Raw genomic sequence first — 12,217 nt, 5'->3', positions numbered from 1 at the left:
GAGTAGAAGAACATTGAGTTAGTATTTCTGGCCTTCAATCTGGTTCATCTCCACTAAATAAAATGAATTTTCCAGTGTCTCCCATCTTTCCATGTAGGTTCCAAGCTCCTTTGGTACATTCCTGCATCTGTGACTTGCTCTTTCTCTTACCTGGAGTGAGCTCCATTCTCTCTCCTTCTAGATCCTAGTTCAGTTCCCATCTGATCTTTGAAGCCCCCGAGACCACTCTCTAGTGCCCTTGGGTTTCCCATTTATCTGAACTCTTACTGCTTTTACTGTTTTCATGAAACTAGGTAAGGATGTGGAGGGCTCACAGATCAGATGGGTATCGAACTGGGACCCAGAATATGAAGAGCAGACAGAGTATTTTTTATTGCAAGGTGTAGGGACTCACTCAAGTAGCTCAAAATAAGGACAGTGTATTGTGGACCCACAGAGTCCAAGAAATGGGCCTTGCAGGATATGAACTGGAACATATCAGAAAGCTACGTGGCTCTCTTCCTAACTCTCAAGATCATACACTACTCCTCTGATGCTTTCCCAGGAATATTTGCTTTCACATTCTTCCCTTTGTCTCTCCCCAATTTCCATGTTATCATTTCAGTTTTCTTTCAGCTCAACTGCCCTCAAATAACTGAATTGGACTTTTAGGATCTTACTTCCAAACTTCAAGAGATTCGATCATTTCATCTTGTGCTGCATATCCAGTCCTCCGTTTGATCAGCGTGGTTGGCAGGGGCAGGGATTTTTGATACAGAAAGCTGCCTAAGCCCACTCCTGTGGCAGCCTGTAGGTGGAAAAGTTTCAGGGAAGGGGAAAACAAGTAGTGAAGTGCTCCAAAAGATATTCATTATTTGCAGAATAATTGCAGAATTATTTCCCCGAGGCAAAGTCCTTAAGGGCAAGGAATAAATTACATGTTGCTTATGTCCATCACTGTGTTCAGTACAATGCTGTTTATCCGCCACAGTGATTCACAACCCTGGCTACACAACAGAATCACCTGGGAAACTTTTAGGAGCATTTCAGTATCGAATCCTCCCCCTTGCCACCACCAGAGATTCTGATTTCACTAACTGGGGACATGGCCCAGACACCAGGGGCTGCTGTGCTTTCCAGATGTCAGACTTAACTCTTACTGAGGTCAGGGCCATGGGAAACAGTACTCGTATACCTTAAACAGTGATTGGCCTCATAACTGAAAACCTGGTAGAAATTCAAGAGCTATTAAGTAGCTTAAAATTCATGCCTGGCCTTTTTAGAAGGGTAACTGTAATTACATTCATATTGTCTTAGGTGGGGTGAATGCTAGTAACATAGGTAACTTTAGAAGGAGACATTAAAATTGCTTCTCGGCCTTTTGGCTAAGATCAAGTGTAGAAGGAGACATTAACATTTCTGATTTTATATGAAAAATTTTTTCCTCATTCTTGTAACTGATTTCATCAAATGTGGTAGTCAATGGTTATTTCCACAAGGCTTTTTGAGCACATCATCAATACATCTTCAAAATGCAGTCCTGTCCCTGGATTCTTTGAAAGCAATATTATATAATTAGGAAAATTTAAGATTTAGTAAATTCTGAATTGATGACAAATCAGAGTGCCACCTGAATGACAATTGTTTTAGTTTTTTCAGTGGTAACGCTGAAATTGGCATTGGTAAATTTAGACTTACTTAAACAAATTTTCCTTTGGAATAGCAAGGAGCTTACTTATTGCAGGCCCTAGATGGAGATGATCTTTCAGGGTACACGTTATGGTATCCTTGTGGTTGCCAAGGTTTGCCTTAGGCTTTATACCTATTGGATATGGTTGAGTAGTTGGAGAATTCCTTGAAAGTAGTTTCTGGAGTTCTTCAATATGATCAGTGAAATGAAGGAGATATTCCAAGCTAAACTGGTTCAAGTACATTCGTTCAACTGTTTGTTCTTAAGGGAATAACACTGCCTTTCCTGCCAAGTGCCTCTGGGATCACCTTGGAACATTCGTTAACCATCTCTGGAAGTCAAGCCACCTTCATCTTATTATTAGGCACTGATTTTTGCATAGAATGTGATTCATCTGCTTTAATGCTTCCTACCCTAATTTCCTTCTCTGAGAAGGATCCATTTTTCCCAATTCACTTGCAGTTCCCTTAAGGAAGGCATGGTTTGACATTGAACTCTTTGGCAAAGGGTCTCAGAAGAGAATACCCTGGAAGACATCTTTGCCAATTTTTGATCCAGCATAACCAGACTCAATTTCCCTCTTGCGTTATGGCACAGACCAGTGTAGTACCAACACTTTGCTATCATAGAGGATCTTGTGCTGGACCTTCTGGATGTGAGGATCCCTTCTTGGACTTACCATCATGTGTCCAATGGTCAATATGTGAATTGTGATGTTAGCTATTAAGTTTCCTTTGGGGGCGATGTGAATGGCTTATTTTTTTTTCCTAGCCAGATACTGGCTTTGCCAGAGAAGGAACAGAGAAGCGACCCTTCCATGCTGAACAGAGGTTAGTGTGTCTGACTGATAGGGACTCTGGAATATGCATTCTCATGCAGCAGACCCTGCTGATCACCTTGGCAAGAAAGCTGTGCTTGATTCTTGTGCATTCTAGCACTTTTGCATATGTTGTATTTGATCCCAAATCAAATGGCCTAAAGAGTCATTAAAGGTTTCATTGTGAACTCCTTTTTTGTAAATATGAAATTTATTTTTTTTATCTTATAGGCTTTTTATTTTTATTTTTTATTTTTATTTTTATTTTTTTAAATGTATGAAATTGATTGTCAGATTGGTTTCCATACAACACCCAGTGCTCATCCCAAAAAATGCCCTCCTCAATACCAATCACCCACCCTCCCCCCCCTCCCACCCCCCATCAACCCTCAGTTTGTTCTCAGTTTTTAAGAGTCTCTTATGCTTTGGCTCTCTCCCACTCTAACCTCTTTTTTTTTTTCTTTCCCCTCCCCCATGGGTTTCTGTTAAGTTTCTCAGGATCCACATAAGAGTGAACACATATGGTATCTGTCTTTCTCTGTATGGCTTATTTCACTTAGCATCACACTCTCCAGTTCCATCTACGTTGCTACAAGGGGCCATATTTCATTCTTTCTCATTGCCACGTAGTACTCCATTGTGTATATAACCACAATTTCTTTATCCATTCATCAGTTGATGGACATTTAGGCTCTTCCCATAATTTGGCTATTGTTGAGAATGCTGCTATAAACATTGGGGTACAAGTGCCCCTATGCATCAGTACTCCTGTATCCCTTGGGTAAATTCCTAGCAGTGCTACTGCTAGGTCATAGGGTAGGTCTATTTTTAATTTTTTGAGGAACCTCCACACTGCTTTCCAGAGTGGCTGCACCAGTTTGCATTCCCACCAACAGTGCAAGAGGGTTCCCGTTTCTCCACATCCTCTCCAGCATCTATAGTCTCCTGATTTGTTCATTATGGCCACTCTGACTGGCTTGAGGTGATATCTGAGTGTTGTTTTGATTTGTATTTCCCTGATGAGGAGCAATGTTGAGCATCTTTTCATGTGCCTGTTGGCCATCCAGATGTCTTCTTTAGAGAAGTGTCTATTCATGTTTTCTGTCCATTTCTTCACTGGGTTATTTGTTTTTCAGGTGTGGAGTTTGGTGAGCTCTTTATAGATTTTGGATACTAGCCCTTTGTTTGATATGTCATTTGCAAATATCTTTTCCCATTCCGTTGGTTGCCTTTTAGTTTTGTTGATTGCTTTCTTTGCTGTGCAGAAGCTTTTTATCTTCATGAGGTCCCAATAGTTCATTTTTGCTTTTAATTCCCTTGCCTTTGGGGATGTGTCAAGTAAAAAATTGCTACGGCTGAGGTCAGAGAGGTGTTTTCCTGCTTTCTCCTCTAGGGTTTTGATGGTTTCCTGTCTCACATTCAGGTCCTTTATCCATTTTGAGTTTATTCTTGTGAATGGTGTCAGAAAGTGGTCTAGTTTCAACCTTCTGCATGTTGCTGTCCAGTTCTCCCAGCACCATTGTTAAAGAAACTGTCTTTTTTCCATTGGATGTTCTTCCCTGCTTTGTCAAAGATTAGTTGGCCATACTTTTGTGGGTCTAGTTCTGGGGTTTCTATTCTCTTCCATTGGTCTATGTGTCTGTTTTTGTGCCAATACCATGCTGTCTCGATGATTACAGCTTTGTAGTAGAGGCTAAAGTCTGGGATTGTGATGCCTCCCACTTTGGTCTTCTTCTTCAAAATTACTTTGGCTATTCGGGGTCTTTTGTGGTTCATATGAATTTTAGGATTGTTTGTTCTAGCTTCGAGAAGAATGCTGGTGCAATTTTGATTGGGATCGCACTGAGTGTGTAGATAGCTTTGGGTAGTATTGACATTTTGACAATATTTATTCTTCCAACCCATGAGCACTGAATGTTTTTCCATTTCTTTATATCTTCTTCAATTTCCTTCATCAGCTTTCTATAGTTTTCAGCATACAGATCTTTTACATCTTTGGTTAGATTTATTCCTAGGTATTTTATACTTCTTGGTGCAATTGTGAATGGGATCAGTTTCTTATTTGTCTTTCTGTTGCTTCATTATTTGTGTATAAGAATGCAACTGATTTCTGTACATTGATTTTGTATCCTGCAACTTTGCTGAATTCATGTATCAGTTCTAGCAGACCTTTGGTGGAGTTTATCGGATTTTCCATGTATAATATCATGTCATCTGCAAAAAGTGAAAGCTTAACTTCATCTTTGCCAATGTTGATGCCTTTGATTTCCTTTTGTTGTCTGATTGCTGATGCTAGAACTTCCAACATTATGTTAAACAACAGTGGTGAGAGTGGACATCCCTGTTGTGTTCCTGATCTCAGGGAAAAAGCTCTCAGTTTTTCCCCACTGAGGATGATGTTAGCTGTGGGATTTTCATAAATGGCTTTAATGATGTTTAAGTATGTTTCTTCTATCCAGACTTTCTCGACGGTTTTTATTAAGAAAGGATGCTGAATTTTGTCAAATGCTTTTTCTGCATCGATTGACAGGATCATATGGTTCTTATCTTTTGTTTTATTAATGTGTGGTATCACGTTGATTGCTTTGTGAATGTTGAACCAGCCCTGCATCCCAGGAATGAATCCCACTTGATCATGGTGAATAATTCTTTTTATATGCCGTTGAATTCGATTTGCTAGTATCTTATTGAGAATTTTTGCATCCATATTCATCAGGGATATTGGCCTGTAGTTCTCTTTTTTTACTAGGTCTCTGTCTGGTTTAGGAATCAAAGTAATACTGGCTTCATAGAATGAGTCTGGAAGTTTTCCTTCCCTTTCTATTTTTTAGAATAGCTTGTGAAGGATAGGTATTATCACTGCTTTAAACATCTGGTAGAACTCTCCTGGGAAGCCATCTGGTCCTGGACTCTTATTTGCTGGGAGATTTTTGATAACTGATTCAATTTCTTCACTGGTTATGGGTCTGTTCAAGCTTTCTATTTCCTCCTGATTGAGTTTTGGAAGTGTGTGGGTGTTTAGGAATTTGTCCATTTCTTCCAGGTTGTCCAGTTTGTTGGCATATAATTTTTCATAGTATTCCCTGATAATTGCTTTTATCTCTGAGGGATTGGTTGTAATAATTCCATTTTCATTCATGATTTTATCTATTTGGGTCATTGCCCTGTTCTTTTTGAGAAGCCTGGCTAGAGGTTTATCAATTTTGTTTATTTTTTCAAAAAACCAACTCTTGGTTTCATTGATCTTCTCTACAGTTTTTTTGGATTCTATATTGTTTATTTCTGCTCTGATCTTTATTATTTCTCTTCTTCTGCTGGGTTTGGGGTGTATTTGCTGTTCTGCTTCTATTTCCTTTAGGTGTGCTGTTAGATTTTGTATTTGGGATTTTTCTTGTTTCTTGAGATAGACCTGGATTGCAATGTATTTTCCTCTCAGGACTGCCTTCGCTGCGTCCCAAAGCGTTTGGATTGTTGTATTTTCATTTTCGTTTGTTTCCATTTTTTTTTTAAATTTCTTCTCTAATTTCCTGGTTGATCCATTCATTCTTTAGTAGGGTGTTCCTTAACCTCCATGCTTTTGGAGGTTTTCCAGACTTTTTCCTGTGGTTGATTTCAAGCTTCATAGCATTGTGGTCTGAAAGTATGCATGGTATGATCTCAATTCTTGTATACTTATGAAGGGCTGTTTTGTGACCCAGTATGTGATCTATCTTGGAGAATGTTCCATGTGCACTCGAGAAGAAAGTATATTCTGTTGTTGGGATGCAGAGTTCTAAATATATCTGTCAAGTCCATCTGATTCAATGTATCATTCAGGGCCCTTGTTTCTTTATTGACCATGTGTCTAGATGATCTATCCATTGTTGTAAGTGGGGTATTAAAGTCCCCTGCAATTACCACATTCTTATCAATAAGGTTGCTTATGTTTGTGAATAATTGTTTTATATATTTGGGGGCTCCCCTATTCGGTGCATAGACATTTATAATTGTTAGCTCTTCCTGATGGATAGACCCTGTAATTATTATATAATGCTCTCTTCATCTCTTGTTACAGCCTTTAATTTAAAGTCTAGTTTGTCTGATCTAAGTATGGCTACTCCAGCTTTCTTTTGACTTCCAGTAGCAGGATAAATAGTTCTCCATCCCCTCACTTTCAATCTGAAGGTGTCCTCAGGTTTAAAATGAGTCTCTTGTAGACAGCAATTAGATGGGTCTTGTTTTTTTATCCATTCTGATACCCTATGTCTTTTGGTTGGTGCATTTAGTCCATTTACATTCAGTGTTATTATAGAAAGATATGGGTTTAGGGGCGCCTGGGTGGCTCAGTCAGTTAAGCGTCTGACTTCAGCTCAGGTCACAATCTCGTGGTCCGTGAGTTCGAGCCCTGCGTTGGGCCTGGGCTGAAGGCTTGGAGTCTGGAGGCTGCTTCCGATTCTGTGTCTCCCTCTCTCTGCCCCTCCCCCATTCATGCTTTGTCTCTCTCAGTCTTAAAAATAAATAAACTTTAAAAGAAATTTAAAAAAAAAGCAAGTTATGGGTTTAGAGTCATTGTGTTGTCTGTAGGTTTCATGCTTGTAGCGATGTCTCTGGTGTTTCGTCTCACAGGATCCCCCTTAGAATCTCTTGTAGGGCTGGTTTAGTGGTGATGAATTCCTTCAGGTTTTGTTTGTTTGGGAAGACCTTTATCTCTCCTTCTATTCTAAATGACAGATTTGCTGGATAAAGGATTCTCGGCTGCATATTTTTTCTGTTCATCACATTGAAGACTTCCTGCCACTCCTTTCTGGCCTGCCAGGTTTCAGTAGAGAGATCCATCACGAGTCTTATTGGTTTCCCTTTATATGTTAGAACACGTTTATCCCTAGCTGTTTACAGAATTTTCTCTGTATCCTTGTATTTTGCCAGTTTCACTATGATACGTCGTGCAGAAGATCGATTCAAGTTACGTCTGAAGGGAGTTCTCTGTGCCTCTTGGATTTCAATGCCTTTTTCCTTCCCCAGATCAGGGAAGTTCTCAGCTATGATTTCTTCAAGTACCCCTTCAGCACCTTTCCCTCTCTCTTCCTCCTCTGGAATACCAATTATGCGTAGATTATTTCTCTTTAGTGCATCACTTAGTTCTCTAATTTTCCCCTCATACTCCTGGATTTTTTTTATCTCTCTTTTTCTCAGCTTCTTCTTTTTCCATAATTTTATCTTCTAGTTCACCTATTCTCTCCTCTGCCTCTTCAATCCGAGCTGTAGTTGTCTCCATTTTATTTTGCAGTTTATTGATAGCATTTTTTAGCTCCTCCTGGCTGTTCCTTAGTCCCTTGATCTCTGTAGCAAGAGATTCTCTGCTGTCCTTTATACTGTTTTCAAGCCCAGTGATTAATTTTATGACTATTACCCTAAATTCACTTTCTGTTATATTGTTTAAATCGTTTTTGATCAGTTCGTTACCTGTTGCTATTTCCTGGAGATTCTTTTGAGGGGAATTCTTCTGTTTTGTCATTTTGGATGGTCCCTGGAGTGGTGTGGAACTGCAGGGCCCTTCCTTGCTGTCTTGAATAACTTGCGTTGGTGGGCGGGGCTGCAGTCAGACCTGATATCTGCCCCCAGCCCACCGCTGGGGCCACAGTCAGACTGGTGTGTACCTTCTCTTCCTGTCTCCTAGGGGGAGAGGCGGGATTCACTCTGGGGTGGCATGGCCCATCTGGGCTACTTGCACACTGCCAGGCTTGTGGTGCTGAGGATCTGGCGTATTAGCTCTGGTGGATTGGCAATGTGCACCTGAGCGGGAGGGGCAGGCTCAGCTTGCTTTTGCTTCGGAGATCCGCTTCGGGTGGGACCCTGCGGCACCAGGAGGGAGTCAGACCCTCCGGAGGGATGGATCTGCAGAAGCACAGCGTTGGGTGTTTGCGTGGTGCAAGCAAGTTCCCTGGCAGGAACTGGTTCCCTTTGGGATTTTGGCTGGGGGATGGGCAAGGGAGATGGTGCTGGCGAGCGCCTTTGTTCCCCGCCAAGCTGAACTCTGTCGTCCCACCGGGGCTCAACAACTCTCCCTCCCGTTGTCCTCCAGCCCTCCCACTCTCCGAGCAGAGCTGTTAACTTAAAATCTTCCAGATGTTAAGTCCTGCTTGCTGTCAGAACACGCTCCGTCCGGCCCCTCCGCTTTTGCCAGCCAGACTCGGGAGCTCTGCTTTGCCGGCGGGCTGCTCTTCCACCCTGACTCCCTCCCGCCAGTCCTTGTAGCGCGCACTGCCTCTCTGCCTTTCCTACCCTCTTCTGTGGGTCTCTCATCTATGCTTGGCTCTGGAGAATCCATTTCGCTAGTCTTCTGGTAGTTTTTTGGGTTATTTAGGCAGGTGTGGGTGGAATCTAAGTGATCAGCAGGACTCGGTGAGCCCAGCGTCCTCCTATGCCACCATCTTCCCCACATCTATTCAATGAGGTGACTTTTGGATCTTACCCAAGGATGGGGGCTGGTTGCCAGGGGAACCAGCTGTGTTTAGAGGGTTGGTACCTTTCGTGAACTCCTTTTATAAAGCTATTCTGCTAACACATCATTGAAGTAGTCTTTTGAGTTGTAATGTATACAGATGGCACAGCTCAGCACTACAAACATTTTGCTAGTTCTGTGTTGAAATCTAAACCCAAAGAAAATTTGACCACCATTGATCAGAAGTATACTTTTGGTAACCCATGAGACTGTCAGGTAAGCTTACAAAGCAGAAACAAATAGCAGAATTATGGGCTCCACAAACTTTTGTGAGAACAACATGCTTTTTCTCTTAAGGAATTTTGATTTTGTTGCCTCAAGATATGAATTCTTGTCATCAGGTAACTCCCAGGGAGCACAGTTCCAAAGAAAAACTTTCAATATACCCCCTGAAAAGTATTTTAAAATGCAATCTCTAACTTGGGTATTTAGGTGGAGATTGTGCCCAATTGTTTTCCAGAATTTCTTGTTGTCCAGCTTAATTTTGAAGAGGAAAGCCTCATTATTTCCTTCCCTCCCTCCCTCCCTCCTTCCTTCCTTTCTTCCTTCTCACGCTTTCTTCTTTTTTTTCAGCAAACGTTTTATAATTATCTACTTTATGATGGGCTAAAGATACAAATATTAAAACATGATCCTGATCTTCAGAAAACTTTTTTCCTGTGGGAAGGGAGTGAAGAAGTAAATATGGCAACCACTCTCTCTGATAAGATTGTATCCATGGTGTTGTAGGAAAAAGTAGTTAGACACCTCAGCCATCCTGGATGGAGTGGGGCACTCTGGAACAAAAAGGCATAGTGTTGGGAAAGGTATCTTGGAGGAGGTAACTTTGATTCTCTTTGGGTATGTGGAAGAGAGCCTGTTTCAGGATGTAGGATGGAGAAAAGAGGAGACAAACAATGGGCCTAAAGGCAAGAGAGGAGGGGACATTAGGGACCTGGCAGAGTTCCGTGTTACTGGCATGCAAGGTGTCTTGGGTGGGGGATGGAGGACAAGAAGTACTCCAGTGAGGTTGGAAGAAATTGAATCAGGAATACTGACACATTTTTGTTAAGGATTTAGAATTACCCAAAAGAAGTGTGGACACATTAAATAGTTTTAATGATCAGATATTCCTGTTACCCAGATCATACTTGTGGTGTGTGGAACACAGACCAGATAGTGAGGCAGAAGGCAAGGATATGTGTTAGAAGGCAACTGCAGTAGTCCAATGTAGAAATGATGAGGGCTGACTAAAAGCCAATTCCAGTGTGACAGAGAAGAGAGGATAAATTGAGAGAAATTTTTTAAAAATATTTTACCATGGATGAGTTTTTTTGTTGTATTTTTTAATTTTAATTTTAATTTTGAAAATTTTTTTTGTTTTAGAGAGAGAGCATTAATGGGGGAGAGGGGCTGTGGGGGAGGGAGGGAGAGAGAGAGAGAGAGAGAGAGAGAGAATATCCTAAAGCAGGCTCTATGTTCAGTGCAGAGCCCAATGCGGGTGCTTGATCCCATGACTCTGGGATCATGACCTGAGTGGCAGTCAGGAGTCGGACGCTCAACTGACTGAGCCACCTAGGTGCTCAAGTCATAATCTGATTTTGGCTCAAGTCATGATCTCACAGTTGCTGAGTTTAAGCCCCATGTTGGGCACTGGCCTTACAGCTCAGAGCCTGGAACCTGCTTTGGATTCTCTGTCTCTCTCTCTGCCACTCCCTTGTTTGTGCTCTCTCTCTCTCAAAAATAAAATAAAATAAACATTAAAGAAAGATAAATTCTATCATAAACTGTGTATTTTTAACAGTTATTTCCATAGCAAAGACACTTGTCTAGTAAGTCACGGCGGCCAGCATAATTTTAGCTACTCACAGAACTTCCCTTTTTCAGCTTTTTTGCTCTTCCATCAATGAAAACTAATTAAAACAAAAACTAAAACGCTATTTTGGTTCCTAAGTTTCCATGTTACCTTTAGTGATTTTTTAAATTTTCTTCATGTACACATGTGGTAGAGAAGGCTGCCACTGAACTGTTAACTATTCTTGTTGAGCCCTAGAGAGTTTCCATACTGAGAGTAAGTGACTGTGGTAAGCAGGAGGGGAAGGTAGGCAGAAAAATGGTGATTGGGGGCGCCTGGGTGGCTCAGTCAGTTAAGCATCCGACTTCAGCTCAGGTCATGATCTCATAGTCTGTGAGTTTGAGCCCCACGTCGGGCTCTGTACTGACAGCTCAGAGCCTGGTGCCTGCTTCAGATTCTGTCTCCCTCTCTCTGTTCATGCTCTGTCTCTCTCTCTGTCTCAAAAATAAATAAACATTAAAAAAATTTTTTTTAAAGAAAAATGGTGATTGGTCACAGGACTGTCTGGGGAGAAGCTGAGCCACTTGCAAGTCTTCCCTTGGGAGAATGAATGGTAGCAGTGATTAAGCATGTCCATTCAACATCCAAGTTGTAGCTGTCTAGAGAAATGGAACAATGAATCTGAGGAGGACTATGGCTTCTCAGTCATTACTTAAGGACTCATCATTTGCACAACTTCACCATAGCCTTGAGCATGAGTGTAAGAGAGAAAAGGCTGCTGCACCCCAGAATGGCTGTTGAGAAGCTCAGAGGCTGGGCTCTGGTTCTAAATTTTTTGGCCTTAAAGCTCATGCATTTTATGTATAATTCTTAGCCAGCTCAGTTATCTATTTTCCAAGCCCAGAAAAGATTGGAAGCAAGCTACAGGCGGGCATTCTGGCAGCAGCAGACAGATTTGAGAACTGACAACTTGACAGCAAAGGAAAGGCTTAAAAATGGAAAGTAGGTGTGGAATTGTACTCTGCATTATAGCACAGTGCAAGAAAAGATAGATAAAATTATGGACCAGTGTTATCAAGGAAGATTAAATTATGACATCTGTTTTTTATTTGAAACACAGGAAGATTGCCATCAAAATTTGTTAAAATAAACAGAGCTTAGGAATGCAAAGGTTTTCATTGCCTGAAGAATTAATAACAAAAGATATGTTTGTTTCTCCTATGGTTTTTGCTGTTAAGCCTTGTGGAGAAGTCACAAACAGACCATGAAAGTGAGTACCTCTCAGAACTGCCCATCTCACTTTCTAGTTACCTTCTTACTTCTCTCAACTGCTATTCTTACCTTTTTCCCTACCATTATACACATACTCTTTACCTTTTCTCATCTCCCGTGTTGGTAGTTGCAAACCTAATAATGGCTATGGGTTGAGTATTTGTGTCCTCCCAAAATTCATATGTTGGCATCATAACCCCACCA

At 41.2% G+C, this 12,217-nt stretch overlaps 1 pseudogene; it reads left to right on the top strand.

Moving 5' to 3' along the window:
- Positions 1-1,344: 1,344 nt before the first annotated feature.
- LOC122488874 lies at positions 1,345-1,498 on the top strand (annotated as a pseudogene).
- The last annotated feature ends 10,719 nt before the right edge of the window (positions 1,499-12,217 follow it).

The sequence above is a fragment of the Prionailurus bengalensis genome, chromosome A2, assembly GCF_016509475.1.
Source record: "Prionailurus bengalensis isolate Pbe53 chromosome A2, Fcat_Pben_1.1_paternal_pri, whole genome shotgun sequence".
NCBI classification, from domain to species: domain Eukaryota; kingdom Metazoa; phylum Chordata; class Mammalia; order Carnivora; family Felidae; genus Prionailurus; species Prionailurus bengalensis.
This window is presented reverse-complemented; position numbering and strand designations above follow the sequence as displayed.